The sequence below is a fragment of the Camellia sinensis genome, chromosome 12 (assembly GCF_055761805.1).
Source record: "Camellia sinensis isolate YWXY chromosome 12, ASM5576180v1, whole genome shotgun sequence".
NCBI lineage: Eukaryota > Viridiplantae > Streptophyta > Magnoliopsida > Ericales > Theaceae > Camellia > Camellia sinensis.
In genome coordinates, this window is record NC_138972.1 from 18,849,820 (window position 1) to 18,868,120 (window position 18,301).

Consider the following 18,301-nt stretch of genomic DNA (forward strand, 5'->3'; position numbering starts at 1 on the left):
TTCTTTCTTTCTCTTTTCAATTCTTTTTCTTCTCTTTTTTTGTTCTTTTCTTCGCATCTTTTCTTTTTTGTTCTCTTTTTTTCTTTTTGCATTTTTTGCTTCTTTTTTGTATTTTTCTCTTGCTCTAACTTTTGCCTGGGTCGCCCTTCCGGGTTTTCGGCCCAGCGAGCCTCTCAAAGGGTAAAAGTATAACAAGTCCATGCCAAATGGTTCTGAGATCCTGGAGTCATCTGAATCTAGGAGAATGGCTGCTGCTTTGCTTTTGCAAGCTTCTTCTGATGAGATCTGATCTTCTTGACCTGACTTTGGTGCCTCTTGTTCGAGGGCTGCTTCAAATCTAGCCACACAGGCCTCACATCGTAGTTGACCGTCGAACCTTCTGATTTCAAGTTCCAGGTTTGGAAGCGAAGGGGTTGAGTCTCGAGGCCAAGAGCGATCCTAGGCTGCACGATCTCAAGAGCGAGTCCACACAAGTCTTCGCAAGACTGCGCAAAATATTTTGATTTTGAAAATTTTTAAGAAAGCGACAAATCGCTCGCGCTGAAGGCAGTGTGAAACCAGTCTGGATCAAACCAGGGTCCTTCTCAGTACTCACGCTAACAAGCATGATTTCATTCATTAAGGGCTTAGCATGCCTCTCTTTCTCTCAAATGATCAAAGTTTTGCAAATTCCGAGGAATTCCTTCCTCTTTGTTTTCACCGTAGTGTTCAAAAAGTTTTGAAAAACTTAGGTCAAATACAATGATTTTGGGGTGCAGAAGAGTAGGCGAAAAGTACTGCCGTTTCATTCAAACTTTCTAGCACAACTGGCACAAAGTAGAAGCAAGCACAAAGCATGAAAAATCACTGCTGTTTCATTCAAATCTGTCGACACAACTGGCTCCCTGGCAGAAACAGACTCAAAACAAAACGAAAAGACAAACATAAAACAAAATGGTGACGCCCGAGGTAACACCCCCCGGAATCACCCGACTCCTATACAACAGGACTGACTCGATGCAACAAGACAGATCCAAAATAAAAAGAGACTGACTCAAAACAAAAAGACAGACTCAAAACAAAACAACAAGACTGACCCAATACCCGAGTCGAAAACCGGCATTCGCAAATGCTCAAAACAGTGCATGCCATCCACCATATCTGGAGTAAACTGAGCGCTGCCCGCAGGTGGTTCATCCCTCCAATCACATCACATTATCCCTTACAAGTTCACAAATCAAGTGCCGATAGACTTTGCAGGACCTGGTGCGGGGATGACCCCATTGTCAAATAGATCCTGTACTTCATGGCGAAGACGGAAGCAGGCGTTGGTAGTATGGCCAGTTTGTTGATGGTACGCGCAGTACTGGGTAGTATCATGTGTAGTTGGAAGAGGGTTCAGGAGAGGCCGAGGCTCAAGGGGTTTGAGATGGCCTTGTCCAACAAGGATTTGGAGAGCTTCGGACAAAGGCATATAGAGGGCATGGAAGACCCTCCGACCTCGGGGTTGGTACTTCAAGGCTTGTGGATTTTTACTGGGCGCACCAGCAAAGGGATTGGTAGGTGTTGGCCTGGTTTGCCGATCTCTTCCGAGTGGAGGATTAGAGATAGCAGGATCGTCTCTGGTATGACAATCCTTCTCCCGATGTTCCCTTTGATTCAGACCGCCCCCAACTTGAACAGCGAAAGTGTCATCCACAGCTTCTGCAACAACTGCGAGGACTTGCTCTTTGTTCAGTCCCTCGGCTTTCAAAGCCTCAATATCCCACTGAAGGTGTTCATGGGGACCAATGTCCGCCCCTATCTTGTTCCTCTCACTCACCTCCATTCTGCCAAGGGATTGGCTTTCCTCAAATGCAGCCCGTCCCAACATCGGAGAGTCTCTTGGCATGAAGTTCCTGGTATGTGGTGTGGTCGATGATGGAGCCAATGTCCCGGAGGCCAGATCCGTCACGGTTTTTTGAAGATCTTTAATCATTCCCATCAACTCAGAAGTAGTGGGTTCACGGGTTTGAAATGGTTGAGGTTCGGGTGTACCCATCATGCATAGGTCCATGCTTTCTGGGATAAACACCTCAGGCTTGGATAGATGGGCCGGGGTGATGTATATGCTGGGGTCAAAGGTGGATGGCAGTATGTGGATGTGATTGAGGTAGGCAGGAGATGTTTGGTCATTGGGGTCTGAAGGTGGAGCTATCGTCCGGTTGTCGATGAGATTTTGGATCTCATGACGAAGGCGGTAGCAACGGTCGGTGCCATGACCGCGCTGCTGATGGTACACACAGTACTTGGCGGGGTTATGTCTGGCTGGGAGTGGGTTGGGAAGAGGTTGAGGATCGAGGGGTTTGAGATGCCCTTTTTCCATCAAGGCTTTTAGTGTGCTAGTCAGGCTCATATAGAGGAGGGTGAAAGTTCTACCCTGAGTTCGGGCTGGGCCAACTGTTTGTAGGCTCGGTTTGGCAAAAGGGTCGGCTGTGGCGACCGTATTGATTTCGGTGGGTTTGGGAATAGCGTTACTACCAGCGTTGGTACTCCCTGAAATCACCTTCCTTGTCAGTTCCCTTGTCCTGGGAATGATCCCGCTGTTGAACGCATTCTCGACTTGAACCCCCAGTTCATGCAAACTTTTGAAAGTGAATAGTGGAGCGACTATCAACTTTTGCAACACATCATGCTCGAGATTTCGAACCATCATCTGCACTTGATCCCTCTCAGAAGGGCGACGATCTGTCATTTGTGCTGCCTTTGCTCTCCACCTTGCAATGAATTCCACAAAAGGCTCTGTTGGGTTCTGGCGAGTTGCTTCAAGCTCTTGGATGGTCATTTCAACTTGGGTATTGTAAGAATACTGATCAACAAAGGTCTCGGCCAATTCATCCCAGTTTTGCTTCACTTTATCTTCCAACTTAGTGTACCAAGTGGCTGCTACACCCGACAGGGTTCTTCCACACAGAGAGAGTTTCTGTGGCTTAGTCAGACCCATCGGCTTCAGGACATCTAAGAAGAGTCGGATATGTACCATTGGATCTCCAGACCCGTCGAAACGGTCGATATATGGCATTTTGAATCTGTCTGGGAGCCGGATGGCAGCCTCGGTGTGCCCATCCTCAATGCCAGGAATGGAGTTAAGGCCCTGTGCCTTTTTGAATTGCTTCTCAAGGTTTGCAATTTTCACTGTATTCAGATTGAACTCATCAATATGAAAGGGTTGAGTTCTCTCATTAGGCTGCACCAGGGGTCTGAGCACCTGAGCTTGAGCCAACCCTTCTCGAGGATTCAGACACTGCAAGTCTTCAACTGGCGGAATTGGGTCAAAGTTCGGCTGGGGTCCCAAAGTTGAATGTGAGGCAGATGCCCCAGATGGGCGCTGCGTTTCAATACTGGTCTCAGCCTGCATGGTAGTTCCCTGATTTAGCGCTGCTGTCACGGCCGCAAACTCTTCCGAACCTTGTGCCATCACAGTCTGCTGAGTCTGAACAAAGGTGATGTGACTGGCGACTGACGGATTAGATGAACAGATGAGCCCTGACCGGCTTTTCTTTACCTTGCCTCAGCGAAGGAACACTGGTTGCCCTTGAATTGAATTTCTGACCTAACAAAGTCTATCAGCACAAGTTCGATGAACCTCAGGGGATATCGGAGCCTTCTGAAGCTATGGTTCCCAGACTACCTTGCAAAAGAGAAAACAGACAGTATCTCAGCCTGATTCCACCTGAATAGATATGAACCTATTTGAATGAGTGTGCTCTCTACTGAATTCTGCCCCAAAATTCGGCTTCAAAATCTGAGTCTGATACCCACAGGTAAAGCTGACTCCCAAATACTAATAGTAATGCCCGCAGGCATGATGCCCAAATTCGCAAACTGGTGCCCGCAGGCCTGATGCCCAAACTCATACACTGATACATGCATTCCTGTAGAGACGCACTCTAAAGCACATAACAGATAAGTGAGAGCCAAAACACCCCTATGTTGGGGTAGGATTTCCCTGTCCTATTTTGTCAGGAGCTAGGGTTTCACTACGCACACAGCGGCTTCAAACAACCTATAAACGGGTAAGCAACCTGTCCTAGTTTGAAATGGTCACTATGAATCCGAATATGCACTAGGTCGAATGGTCAAAGAGGGTGCCTCGGTAAAACCGGGGTTTGTGTTCCCATACTGGCAGAGCCCACAACCGGTCAGCCTTATGGTCATGCCTTGACAAGACAAGCCTCCGGCAAACCGTTCAGGAATAGCAGATGGCAAACACGGTGTCCTAGGCGCACCAATGCAAATGCAATGCAAAGAAACACACAAGTGTAGTCAAAAATAGATATCATGAGTTCGAGTCAAGTTCTCTAAATCCCCAGCGGAGTCGCCAGAAACTGTAGACGTCCCCGAACGCTCCCGGGAGGGTTGAGCTCCCGTTCTGTTCATTTGGGGTCACTACAGCTCGGACTCTTAAATGTCACGGTTCCTAATCTGAACCAAAGAGTCCAAATCCGGCAAATCGTTTTGAGAAACAGATTTTTGAAAAAGTAGTGCCAAACATGGACTGCTTTGCCAGATACAGAGTCGCCACCTAAATATTTTATTTTGGGAAATTTAGGAAACCCTGACTCGGTGCCGAAAGGCCACGTGTCCGTCATCACCAAAGTTGCCTCGGCTCGGGAACTTGGGTACGATTGGGGAAGGTCACTTCGTGAGCACCCCCGCTCGCCCGGTCATAGACCGGCCTCTACTAACCATGATATCAATTTTTGAAAACATTGTGTGCTCTTATTCCGGTTATTAGCCTAGGTTACTATGTGATGCGCACAACATACAAGTATAGACCAGGTCGTCCGAATTGGAACAAAACATTTCATGTTCGCTTTTTGAAAATGGTTTGCTACCCGCAGGTAGGCTTAAAACTTTTGATGATTTATTCCAATTCAGATAACCCAACCTTCACCCACAGGCATTCAGGCAGTTATATCAGATAAGCACATAGCCTCATGGTAAACATGCTATTCATGGCAGCACTCACACGCATGCAAGGATGCTAAAGCATAAAAACTTACCGAGTACTCCAAGCCAAAATAGAAACTACATTAGAAATCATGCATGATCCTAAGTATACAGAAATGCCTAATGCAACACATGCGAAAATGCAACTATAGTAGGCTCGGCTATTCTAAGATGATATATGAAATGCGACAACTAACATGTATTCAATTTTGAAATTGAAAGTACAATGCAGTTAGTATGATGCGCCGAGCCCGGTGCATGCAATACAGATGAATGAATGCAAAACATGCTGTCATACTGTATGCTAATTTAAACATGCCCTAATCTAACCATAAAAAGCGGATAAATAAAAGGGAGAAAGACGTGGGGTTGGAAGACATACATCACACTCACCCACACTTATTACAGTTGTCCCCTCACTCAGAGGGTCCGAATAAATATACAGTCCGAATATTACAGTCCCGAATAAAAGAATATTACAGTCCGAAATATTACAAAGTTCTAATTAATTAATGAATTAGCTAAGAAAGCAAATAAAACTGGCGTGCAAGCCAGGGACTGCCTTGCTTCTGATGGATGATGCATATCCGGGTTGTCTTGCGCGGAAATCCACCGGAATGCCCCAATTAGCCTCTGTTTACACCTGTTCTTGAAATGCGCCCAAGTCCCAAAAGGTTGTTGATTCTTTGTTTTGCTGCAACAGAGAGCAGGAAAGGGGCATAGCAATGTATCTGCACAGATATATGCATGTCTCGATCTTCGTGCCACCAATCACGCATACCGAGGCATGATGGCCGAGGAATCGAAATGCACAACTCAATATAGGATGAATGCACATGGAACTACAGCTAAAACCTAACTCCATCATGGATAATCCGGAGTGTCGGTGACTGGGGAATTGAGACACATTCCGTCACTCGGAGTACGAAATGTACCTCGTTTCCCATGCCCGGGCTAACTCCTATTCCGGACATGATGCAATATGCATGATATGCATGAAATGCAACTAATATATAATCCTAACATACTCAATGCTATGAAAATGAGGTGCCTCGAAATATGTGCACGCGGGCACGCAAACCGAGAAAATGACGGAATGCTGAAAATGAGGTGCCTCGAAATGCGTGCACACGGGCACGCAAACCGAGGCGACGATATGTGCAATGAAAATGAGATGCCTCGAAATGCATGCACGCGGGCACGCAAACCGAGGCGATGACAAATGCGATGAAAATGAGATGCCTCGAAGTACGTGCACGCGGGCACGCAAACCGAGGCGATGGAAGATACAATGAAAATGAGATGCCTCGAAATGCGTGCCCACGGGCACGCAAACCGAGGCGATGACAGATACAATGAAAATGAGATGCCTCAAAATGCGTGCACACGAGCACGCAAACCGAGGTGATGGCAGATACAATGAAAATGAGATGCCTCGAAATGCGTGCACACGGGCACGCAAACCGAGGCGATGACAGATACAATGAAAATGAGATGTCTCGAAATGCGTGCACGCGGGCACGCAAACCGAGGCGATGCTAAAATGACATGGCAATGACAAATGGGCTTATACCAACATGAGTGAGCCTCAACCACACTCACATCGGATGCCGTCGGATAAAAAAGGAGTGCCTCGAAATGCGTGCACACGGGCACGCAAACCGAGGCGATGCTAAAATGACATGGCAATGACAAATGGGCTTATACCAACATGAGTGAGCCTCAGCCACACTCACATCGGATGCCGTCGGATAAAAAAGGAGTGCCTCGAAATGCGTGCACACGGGCACGCAAACCGAGGCGATGCTAAAATGACATGGCAATGACAAATGGGCTTATACCAACATGAGTGAGCCTCAGCCACACTCACATCGGATGCCGTCGGATAAAAAAGGAGTGCCTCGAAATGCGTGCACACGGGCACGCAAACCGAGGCAATGATGAAATGTGATGAAATATGGCCAAAATGATATGCAAGCATGCCAATGGAATTTCAGCAACGAAATATGGGGGAAAACAGTCCCGAAATGAAGCGAAATGACATGAAATGCAAGGAAAAGTCCCGAAATGCAACATTAAGCACCCGAAATGGCCTATAGCCATGCCATACATGCACAATATGGACATGCAATGCAAAGACAGAAGCTAGACAGTCCCAAGAGATGCACTTTCACAGTTATGAACATGGCCAAACAGCAAGCATAGATAAGGGAAACATAGCATGCAAGAATAGGGGCCAAAAGAGGGGTAAAGAAGCAAGTGGTATAAGAAAAACCCAAACTGAAAAATTTCCTTCTACAACACTGAAGATGGACCAAAAATATGAACATTTACAGTATATGGCAGTCTCAAAATCAGTATACAAATATGCTAAAAATGTGATGTAAAATGAAGCTCAAAAGGTGCTAAAACATGAAGTATACAAAATAATCACCAAACAGAAAAAAAGTGTGAATGAAACATGAAGTATAGGCCAAAAAAAGGCTATTTTCAGTTCGGACCAACGTCCAAAAACAGAAGCAAAGAGGGCTATCAACTCATGCAAAAATGAGGCCAAATAAGGGATTGAACTACAAGTGACACATGGAGACACCAAACAAGGTTGAGCCCTTCTCCAATGTTGAAGAGGGGCTCAAAATAAGCCTAATATCAGTTTATAACATGCTCGAAAATAAATTTCTCATGGGTCAAAAATAGCATGCAAATCTATGACATACAAGATGGTCAATGAAGCAAGTGTATTATGGAGGGCTCAAACAGGGTTGAGCCCTTAATGAAAAGTGAAGATGAGCTCAAAAGATGGCCCTTTTCAGTTAGGGCCGGAGCTTGAAACAAAAAGGAAGTGAGGCTTAGAAATGGATCAAGAAAAAGGGTCAAAAGGGTAAAAGTGTTACTTACCCTTGAAGATTCAAACTTTTGTTGCTTCTTGGATGGATTTGCAGCTTCTTTAGCCTTCAAGAATCCTTCTTTGCTGCTGGAGATGAGGTGGTGGTGGTAGAGCTTGGTGGTGTAGAAGGAATGGAGCTTAGGGACTTAGGGTTTTTTGAAGAAATGAGAGGTATATCAATGGAGTTAGGTATGGAGCCTTGAAGATGAATTTTTCCAACCTCTATAACCAACAATGGCAGCTGGTTATATGGACAAGAAGATGGTTGTAAAGGTGGGGCATAAAGGAGAGCAAAATTTCCGCAAAAGGGCCCCCCCGGATGCAGATATTTTTGGGAGAAAACCAAGGCACAGCTGGAATGCACTCAACCTGAAGAAGCAGGCCGGCCTGTTACTTTTTCTGCAGATGGCCGGCCAGCCACTTAACATAGCCGGCCGGCTAGGTCAAAGAAAAAAACGGCCGGCCGGCCAGAAAAAATGGCCGGTCACCCCCGAGGATGAAGCCCCAGAAGTTAGCTTTCCAATGGCGCAAACCTTGCATTAAAATTCCTCCTGTAGAAAAAGTTATGCCCTTTTCCGTGAAGCCGCGCAGATTCAGTCCAAGCGGACTTCAACCAACCACATCTCTCCCCCCCGGACTTGGACTTGGGAGATTCTTGAGTGCAAAATGAAGCCCCGGAAGTAAGCTTTCCAATGGTGGTGGCCTCATATCTTAATTCCTCTTGTGCAAAGAGTTACGCCCGTTTCGGTGAAGCCGCGCAGCTTTTTCTCCTTATCGGATTCATGCTGAACCACTTTTGACCAAAAAGAAGTTGGATTTTCGGCAAAATTACTAGCCTCCCACCAACTTTTGGTGTCCTCTCATGTGTGTAGATCACATATATGTGGTTGAAAGTTGGCAACACTACCCCGAGGGTGTTTAACATTAGCCCGGAAGTTGGAAAAACGGGCGCCGGGAGGCTCCGGAGGAGAGATAACTGGTTGCTACAACAATTAGTAGCCTCCCACCCTTCAGTGACCTTCTTGGTGATAAAACAGAGGTACCTGCCAAAAATGAACGAAAACCGATGCAAAACGAATGTTCGGGAGCTAAAACACGCAGTTCGGGGCCCCAGAAACTGCCCGTTAAACACCGAAAGTGGCGTTCGGCCACGAAGTGGGTTTCTCAGACCCCAGTGTCCCTCAAAAGGGAGAAAATAAGATGTATGCCAAAAATCAGAGCAAACGGAGATGGTTAGGCGGTCCCGAACTGAGGCACACGGCCTGACGGCTCCGAAAATCGGAAACCGGGCTCCGAAATGGGAAAAATGGCCTACGGCCACCAAATGTAGCCTACGGACATTGAGAGATGGTCTACGGGACCTCTCCCTCCCCTTAGGAAATGAAACAGAGAAAACCGAGTCTGGTTCGCAAACCGAGGCAAGGCACCGAAGAAGGTCCGAAAATCCGGAGGCGGGGCTCGCAGCCAAGACTCTGAAACTTCTGAACGAGCACATTATGCAATATCACCAAGTGCTCAACTGGTGACGTCTGAGTCTCAAGGTCGGTCAAAAATGGGGTGTCTACAGTTGCCCCTCTTTGACAGAACTCGGAAGTCACAAGTGACGGGAGTGAATGTCAAAGCCCAGAGACGACCCATTTTTGACAAGGCCGAAGACTTAGACAAACATACAAGATAAACAGAGACGTGCCCGCAGGCAGGGGGGCAAAAATGCAAATGATATGCAAGAAGATTTTGAAGATTGGACTTATACGCTACGCGAAGCCGGTCTTGAAAGTTGGACTTATACGCTACGCGAAGCCGGTTTGAAGATTGGACTTATACGCTACGCGAAGCCGGTTTGAAAGTTGGACTTATACGCTACGCGAAGCCGATTTGAAGAGTGGACTTATACGCTACGCGAAGCCAAGTTGAAGAGTGGACTTATACGCTACGCGAAGCCAATTTGAAAGTTGGACTTATACGCTACGCGAAGCCAAGTTGAAGAGTGGACTTATACGCTACGCGAAGCCAATTGAAGAGTGGACTTATACGCTACGCGAAGCCAAATTGAAGAGTGGACTTATACGCTACGCGAAGCCAAGATTGAAGAGTGGACTTATACGCTACGCGAAGCCAAAATTGAAGAGTGGACTTATACGCTACGCGAAGCCAAGATTGAAGAGTGGACTTATACGCTACGCGAAGCCAAATTGAAGGGTGGACTTATACGCTACGCGAAGCCAAGTTGAAGAGTGGACTTATACGCTACGCGAAGCCAAGTTGAAGAGTGGACTTATACGCTACGCGAAGCCAAGATTGAAGAGTGGACTTATACGCTACGCGAAGCCAAGATTGAAGAGTGGACTTATACGCTACGCGAAGCCAAAATTGAAGAGTGGACTTATACGCTACGCGAAGCCAAGTTGAAGAGTAGACTTATACGCTACGCGAAGCCAAATTGAACTCATGATTATGCAAAGAGAGCTGTAATGAAGCAATTATGCGAAATAAATGCAACATTTTAAGCGAATGCTAGGCAAGCAAGTAAACTCGAGCCAAACTACACCTCGTGCAGAAAGGATGTAAGAAAATTATGGAATTCTCACTGCGAATACAGTGTGCATGTGTGATAGATACACAGAGCGAACATGTGATTGATACACAAAAAGGTGAGCACAAAGTGTGATAGATGCACTAAGTGAACAAAGTATGATTGATATACTAAATGAATGAAGTGTGATTGATACACTAAATAAATGATCTTAAAACGGAACTTCTTTGAATGAACCGTACATACAATATTGTGCATGAAATGAGAAAGAAACTTGATAGGTACAATGCATTACAATGCATGATGCTTAAGGAAAGCAATAAATGGACAAAACAGCACTTTCGAAAGCGCCTCAAGAGGTGAGTGGCGGTGAACCGCTCTGCTCCGATAGGGATTTTCCCCTGTGCTCTTCGAACACTTACCTTCATCTCACAGTACAAAGGCTCTGAAATACTGACAAGGGTTCTTCACGTAGAACACTTTGGATGTTGCATTTCTTCCTGATCACATTCACAACTTTCCCTATTCTCCAACGGGATGACAGACTAGGTTGGTTCAGTATCCAGAATTGAGGTGCATACATGCTATCTCAACCTATGGGGCTTCCATACAGGTTTCAAGCCGAGGACATGCCTCTGGGTATTTAAACCAGACTTTAGTCTCGGAAATCCCGAACCTTTACGTTCTAGGCATCAGCCATTCGAACTCTAGTTTCCACCGTCGCAGTTGGTCTCCTAGGAACTCATTGCGAACACAGCCAAGATGCCTCTGGCAGGGAATGGTACTCAGGGAGAGCACTTCGATTGCCATTCTGGCATGAAGCAGACTTGATCTTGAGCTTGAGGTAGAGGCACACTCATACTTCGGAGCTTTGGCAAGACTTAAAGAGGTATACATCACGGAATGTAGTCTCGGAACTTACTGAAGTTGAAACAAACTCAGATGCTCGACATTTCCTCTTTGGCTTTTGCTTTGTAGTTTGGAACCTATATAGCTTCAAATAGGTCCTAGTTCTACTGTTCTCGCATGACCTGGGTTGAACCCTGCGGTTTTATGAAAGAACGAATCTTGTTTTGCACAGATGTGGAGAACGGCACGGCACTCGGAGCGCAAAACGATTTTATTTTGAAATTGATAAATGAGCTCTTGACTAGGTATCGAGCCTACGACTGAACACAGCAAGACAACTCAACACGGAAATAAAAGGCACACAACCTAGACACATCGGGTAACACTCGAAACGACTCAAAACAAGAATCGAGATAAAACAAAAGACACGACACTCAAATGTGCACAGGGAGCCTGTTTCACCGGGTAGTGTTTCCCACCCTTTCTTATTTGTGGTTCTCACATCACTCGGTCCTCAAGCTCTGTTTTTTCTGAAAAAGCCCCTTTCTCATTTCTTCTCTCATCGTACATCTCTCTATTCTTCAATCTCTCATTTTTCATCCCTCCCCTGGGTGGTTGATGGATGAACAGGAAGTTGCGAGCTCACGCCCAACATAATCAGCTCGCGGCTATTTCCTTCGGTGACATCTGTCGATGCGCCGGATGAGGGAATGGAGCATCTTGATCCATTCCAATTCGTGCTTCGCACTCGATTTGATACCTCGCTGCTTGGAGGATGAGAGGGCTTTCAACCCTTTGTTGTTAACTTCAGTTGTACTCCCCTTTTTTGGCGGGTAGAGTGGCCTTTCTGGCAAGTATGTTGACAATGGGGAAAAGACAGGAAGCCTGACTCAACTGTGCCCGTAGTTCATCATTTTGACCATTTTTTAGTTTTAGTTTTCTCCTAAAAAAAAATTTTGACCAAAATGAGAGTTAGATTAACATACTTGTTCAATTTTCTGATTTAAAATCATGCAAGTTAGGCAGTGAGCACTGAGAGTTTTCCTTTTTTGGGTCCAAGAAATGGTCCAGTTTTGAAAATGGAATACTTTTCGAGAAGATTAGTCAACCTCAGTAAAAATTCTCAAAAACTATTTTCGCAAACGACCACTGCTCAACGAGCATGGGACCTACTCTTGAGATGCGCAACCTCGGATCCATGGCAATGGAAAATTGCCCCTTGTCTGAAGGACACTGCATGGCAACGGAATGTTGCCCCTTGTTTGAAATGACACTGCGGCGTTCTGAATGGCAACGGAAAGTTGCCCCTTGTTTGGATAGCACCGCAGCGCATTGAATGGCAACAGAAAGTTGCCCCTTGTTTGAATGACACCGCGGTGCATTGAATGGCAACGGAAAGTTGCCCCTTGTCTGAATGGCACCGTAGTGTATTGTAGTCAGTCCTCAGAGCGACGAACGCAACCAGACTCTCAGATATAGAGAAGGCAAAGATTATCAGAACCATTACATGGACATGATTGAGTTTGAAGTGTTTTACGGCTGGACTTCAGAATGAAGTTGCCTACGTATCCCAAAGATGGGAATCAAGCCTCACGTAGTTCAGGGTTAAGGTACACTCGGGTATTAACCTCTCCTTTTTAGGCTCTAACTTTTGCCAAGACGCCCATTGCGGGTTTTCGACCTTGCGAGCTTTTGTTCTTCTTTCTTTCTCTTTTCAATTCTTTTTCTTCTCTTTTTTTGTTCTTTTCTTCGCATCTTTTCTTTTTTGTTCTCTTTTTTTCTTTTTGCATTTTTTGCTTCTTTTTTGTATTTTTCTCTTGCTCTAACTTTTGCCTGGGTCGCCCTTCCGGGTTTTCGGCCCAGCGAGCCTCTCAAAGGGTAAAAGTATAACAAGTCCATGCCAAATGGTTCTGAGATCCTGAAGTCATCTGAATCCAGGAGAATGGCTGCTGCTTTGCTTTTGCAAGCTTCTTCTGATGAGATCTGATCTTCTTGACCTGACTTTGGTGCCTCTTGTTCGAGGGCTGCTTCAAATCTAGCCACACAGGCCTCACATCGTTGTTGACCGTCGAACCTTCTGATTTCAAGTTCCAGGTTTGGAAGCGAAGGGGTTGAGTCTCGAGGCCAAGAGCGATCCTAGGCTGCACGATCTCAAGAGCGAGTCCACACAAGTCTTCGCAAGACTGCGCAAAATATTTTGATTTTGAAAATTTTTAAGAAAGCGACAAATCGCTCGCGCTGAAGGCAGTGTGAAACCAGTCTGGATCAAACCAGGGTCCTTCTCAGTACTCACGCTAACAAGCATGATTTCATTCATTAAGGGCTTAGCATGCCTCTCTTTCTCTCAAATGATCAAAGTTTTGCAAATTCCGAGGAATTCCTTCCTCTTTGTTTTCACCGTAGTGTTCAAAAAGTTTTGAAAAACTTAGGTCAAATACAATGATTTTGGGGTGCAGAAGAGTAGGCGAAAAGTACTGCCGTTTCATTCAAACTTTCTAGCACAACTGGCACAAAGTAGAAGCAAGCACAAAGCATGAAAAATCACTGCTGTTTCATTCAAATCTGTCGACACAACTGGCTCCCTGGAAGAAACAGACTCAAAACAAAACGAAAAGACAAACATAAAACAAAATGGTGACGCCCGAGGTAACACCCCCCGGAATCACCCGACTCCTATACAACAGGACTGACTCGATACAACAAGACAGATCCAAAATAAAAAGAGACTGACTCAAAACAAAAAGACAGACTCAAAACAAAACAACAAGACTGACCCAATACCCGAGTCGAAAACCGGCATTCGCAAATGCTCAAAACAGTGCATGCCATCCACCATATCTGGAGTAAACTGAGCGCTGCCCGCAGGTGGTTCATCCCTCCAATCACATCACATTATCCCCTACAAGTTCACTGATCAAGTGCCGATAGACTTTGCAGGACCTGGTGCGGGGATGACCCCATTGTCAAATAGATCCTGTACTTCATGGCGAAGACGGAAGCAGGCGTTGGTAGTATGGCCAGTTTGTTGATGGTACGCGCAGTACTGGGTAGTATCATGTGTAGTTGGAAGAGAGTTCGGGAGAGGCCGAGGCTCAAGGGGTTTGAGATGGCCTTGTCCAACAAGGATTTGGAGAGCTTCGGACAAAGGCATATAGAGGGCATGGAAGACCCTCCGACCTCGGGGTTGGTACTTCAAGGCTTGTGGATTTTTACTGGGCGCACCAGCAAAGGGATTGGTAGGTGTTGGCCTGGTTTGCCGATCTCTTCCGAGTGGAGGATTAGAGATAGCAGGATCGTCTCTGGTATGACAATCCTTCTCCCGATGTTCCCTTTGATTCAGACTGCCCCCAACTTGAACAGCGAAAGTGTCATCCACAGCTTCTGCAACAACTGCGAGGACTTGCTCTTTGTTCAGTCCCTCGGCTTTCAAAGCCTCAATATCCCACTGAAGGTGTTCATGGGGACCAATGTCCGCCCCTATCTTGTTCCTCTCACTCACCTCCATTCTGCCAAGGGATTGGCTTTCCTCAAATGCAGCCCGTCCCAACATCGGAGAGTCTCTTGGCATGAAGTTCCTGGTATGTGGTGTGGTCGATGATGGAGCCAATGTCCCGGAGGCCAGATCCGTCACGGTTTTTTGAAGATCTTTAATCATTCCCATCAACTCAGAAGTAGTGGGTTCACGGGTTTGAAATGGTTGAGGTTCGGGTGTACCCATCATGCATAGGTCCATGCTTTCTGGGATAAACACCTCAGGCTTGGATAGATGGGCTGGGGTGATGTATATGCTGGGGTCAAAGGTGGATGGCAGTATGTGGATGTGATTGAGGTAGGCAGGAGATGTTTGGTCATTGGGGTCTGAAGGTGGAGCTATCGTCCGGTTGTCGATGAGATTTTGGATCTCATGACGAAGGCGGTAGCAACGGTCGGTGCCATGACCGCGCTGCTGATGGTACACACAGTACTTGGCGGGGTTATGTCTGGCTGGGAGTGGGTTGGGAAGAGGTTGAGGATCGAGGGGTTTGAGATGCCCTTTTTCCATCAAGGCTTTTAGTGTGCTAGTCAGGCTCATATAGAGGAGGGTGAAAGTTCTACCCTGAGTTCGGGCTGGGCCAGCTGTTTGTAGGCTCGGTTTGGCAAAAGGGTCGGCTGTGGCGACCGTATTGATTTCGGTGGGTTTGGGAATAGCGTTACTACCAGCGTTGGTACTCCCTGAAATCACCTTCCTTGTCAGTTCCCTTGTCCTGGGAATGATCCCGCTGTTGAACGCATTCTCGACTTGAACCCCCAGTTCATGCAAACTTTTGAAAGTGAATAGTGGAGCGACTATCAACTTTTGCAACACATCATGCTCGAGATTTCAAACCATCATCTGCACTTGATCCCTCTCAGAAGGGCGACGATCTGTCATTTGTGCTGCCTTTGCTCTCCACCTTGCAATGAATTCCACAAAAGGCTCTGTTGGGTTCTGGCGAGTTGCTTCAAGCTCTTGGATGGTCATTTCAACTTGGGTATTGTAAGAATACTGATCAACAAAGGTCTCGGCCAATTCATCCCAGTTTTGCTTCACTTTATCTTCCAACTTAGTGTACCAAGTGGCTGCTACACCCGACAGGGTTCTTCCACACAGAGAGAGTTTCTGTGGCTTAGTCAGACCCATCGGCTTCAGGACATCTAAGAAGAGTCGGATATGTACCATTGGATCTCCAGACCCGTCGAAACGGTCGATATATGGCATTTTGAATCTGTCTGGGAGCCGGATGGCAGCCTCGGTGTGCCCATCCTCAATGCCAGGAATGGAGTTAAGGCCCTGTGCCTTTTTGAATTGCTTCTCAAGGTTTGCAATTTTCACTGTATTCAGATTGAACTCATCAATATGAAAGGGTTGAGTTCTCTCATTAGGCTGCACCAGGGGTCTGAGCACCTGAGCTTGAGCCAACCCTTCTCGAGGATTCAGACACTGCAAGTCTTCAACTGGCGGAATTGGGTCAAAGTTCGGCTGGGGTCCCAAAGTTGAATGTGAGGCAGATGCCCCAGATGGGCGCTGCGTTTCAATACTGGTCTCAGCCTGCATGGTAGTTCCCTGATTTAGCGCTGCTGTCACGGCCGCAAACTCTTCCGAACCTTGTGCCATCACAGTCTGCTGAGTCTGAACAAAGGTGATGTGACTGGCGACTGACGGATTAGATGAACAGATGAGCCCTGACCGGCTTTTCTTTACCTTGCCTCAGCGAAGGAACACTGGTTGCCCTTGAATTGAATTTCTGACCTAACAAAGTCTATCAGCACAAGTTCGATGAACCTCAGGGGATATCGGAGCCTTCTGAAGCTATGGTTCCCAGACTACCTTGCAAAAGAGAAAACAGACAGTATCTCAGCCTGATTCCACCTGAATAGATATGAACCTATTTGAATGAGTGTGCTCTCTACTGAATTCTGCCCCAAAATTCGGCTTCAAAATCTGAGTCTGATACCCACAGGTAAAGCTGACTCCCAAATACTAATAGTAATGCCCGCAGGCATGATGCCCAAATTCGCAAACTGGTGCCCGCAGGCCTGATGCCCAAACTCATACACTGATACATGCATTCCTGTAGAGACGCACTCTAAAGCACATAACAGATAAGTGAGAGCCAAAACACCCCTATGTTGGGGTAGGATTTCCCTGTCCTATTTTGTCAGGAGCTAGGGTTTCACTACGCACACAGCGGCTTCAAACAACCTATAAACGGGTAAGCAACCTGTCCTAGTTTGAAATGGTCACTATGAATCCGAATATGCACTAGGTCGAATGGTCAAAGAGGGTGCCTCGGTAAAACCGGGGTTTGTGTTCCCATACTGGCAGAGCCCACAACCGGTCAGCCTTATGGTCATGCCTTGACAAGACAAGCCTCCGGCAAACCGTTCAGGAATAGCAGATGGCAAACACGGTGTCCTAGGCGCACCAATGCAAATGCAATGCAAAGAAACACACAAGTGTAGTCAAAAATAGATATCATGAGTTCGAGTCAAGTTCTCTAAATCCCCAGCGGAGTCGCCAGAAACTGTAGACGTCCCCGAACGCTCCCGGGAGGGTTGAGCTCCCGTTCTGTTCATTTGGGGTCACTACAGCTCGGACTCTTAAATGTCACGGTTCCTAATCTGAACCAAAGAGTCCAAATCCGGCAAATCGTTTTGAGAAACAGATTTTTGAAAAAGTAGTGCCAAACATGGACTGCTTTGCCAGATACAGAGTCGCCACCTAAATATTTTATTTTGGGAAATTTAGGAAACCCTGACTCGGTGCCGAAAGGCTACGTGTCCGTCATCACCAAAGTTGCCTCGGCTCGGGAACTTGGGTACGATTGGGGAAGGTCACTTCGTGAGCACCCCCGCTCGCCCGGTCATAGACCGGCCTCTACTAACCATGATATCAATTTTTGAAAACATTGTGTGCTCTTATTCCGGTTATTAGCCTAGGTTACTATGTGATGCGCACAACATACAAGTATAGACCAGGTCGTCCGAATTGGAACAAAACATTTCATGTTCGCTTTTTGAAAATGGTTTGCTACCCGCAGGTAGGCTTAAAACTTTTGATGATTTATTCCAATTCAGATAACCCAACCTTCACCCACAGGCATTCAGGCAGTTATATCAGATAAGCACATAGCCTCATGGTAAACATGCTATTCATGGCAGCACTCACACGCATGCAAGGATGCTAAAGCATAAAAACTTACCGAGTACTCCAAGCCAAAATAGAAACTACATTAGAAATCATGCATGATCCTAAGTATACAGAAATGCCTAATGCAACACATGCGAAAATGCAACTATAGTAGGCTCGGCTATTCTAAGATGATATATGAAATGCGACAACTAACATGTATTCAATTTTGAAATTGAAAGTACAATGCAGTTAGTATGATGCGCCGAGCCCGGTGCATGCAATACAGATGAATGAATGCAAAACATGCTGTCATACTGTATGCTAATTTAAACATGCCCTAATCTAACCATAAAAAGCGGATAAATAAAAGGGAGAAAGACGTGGGGTTGGAAGACATACATCACACTCA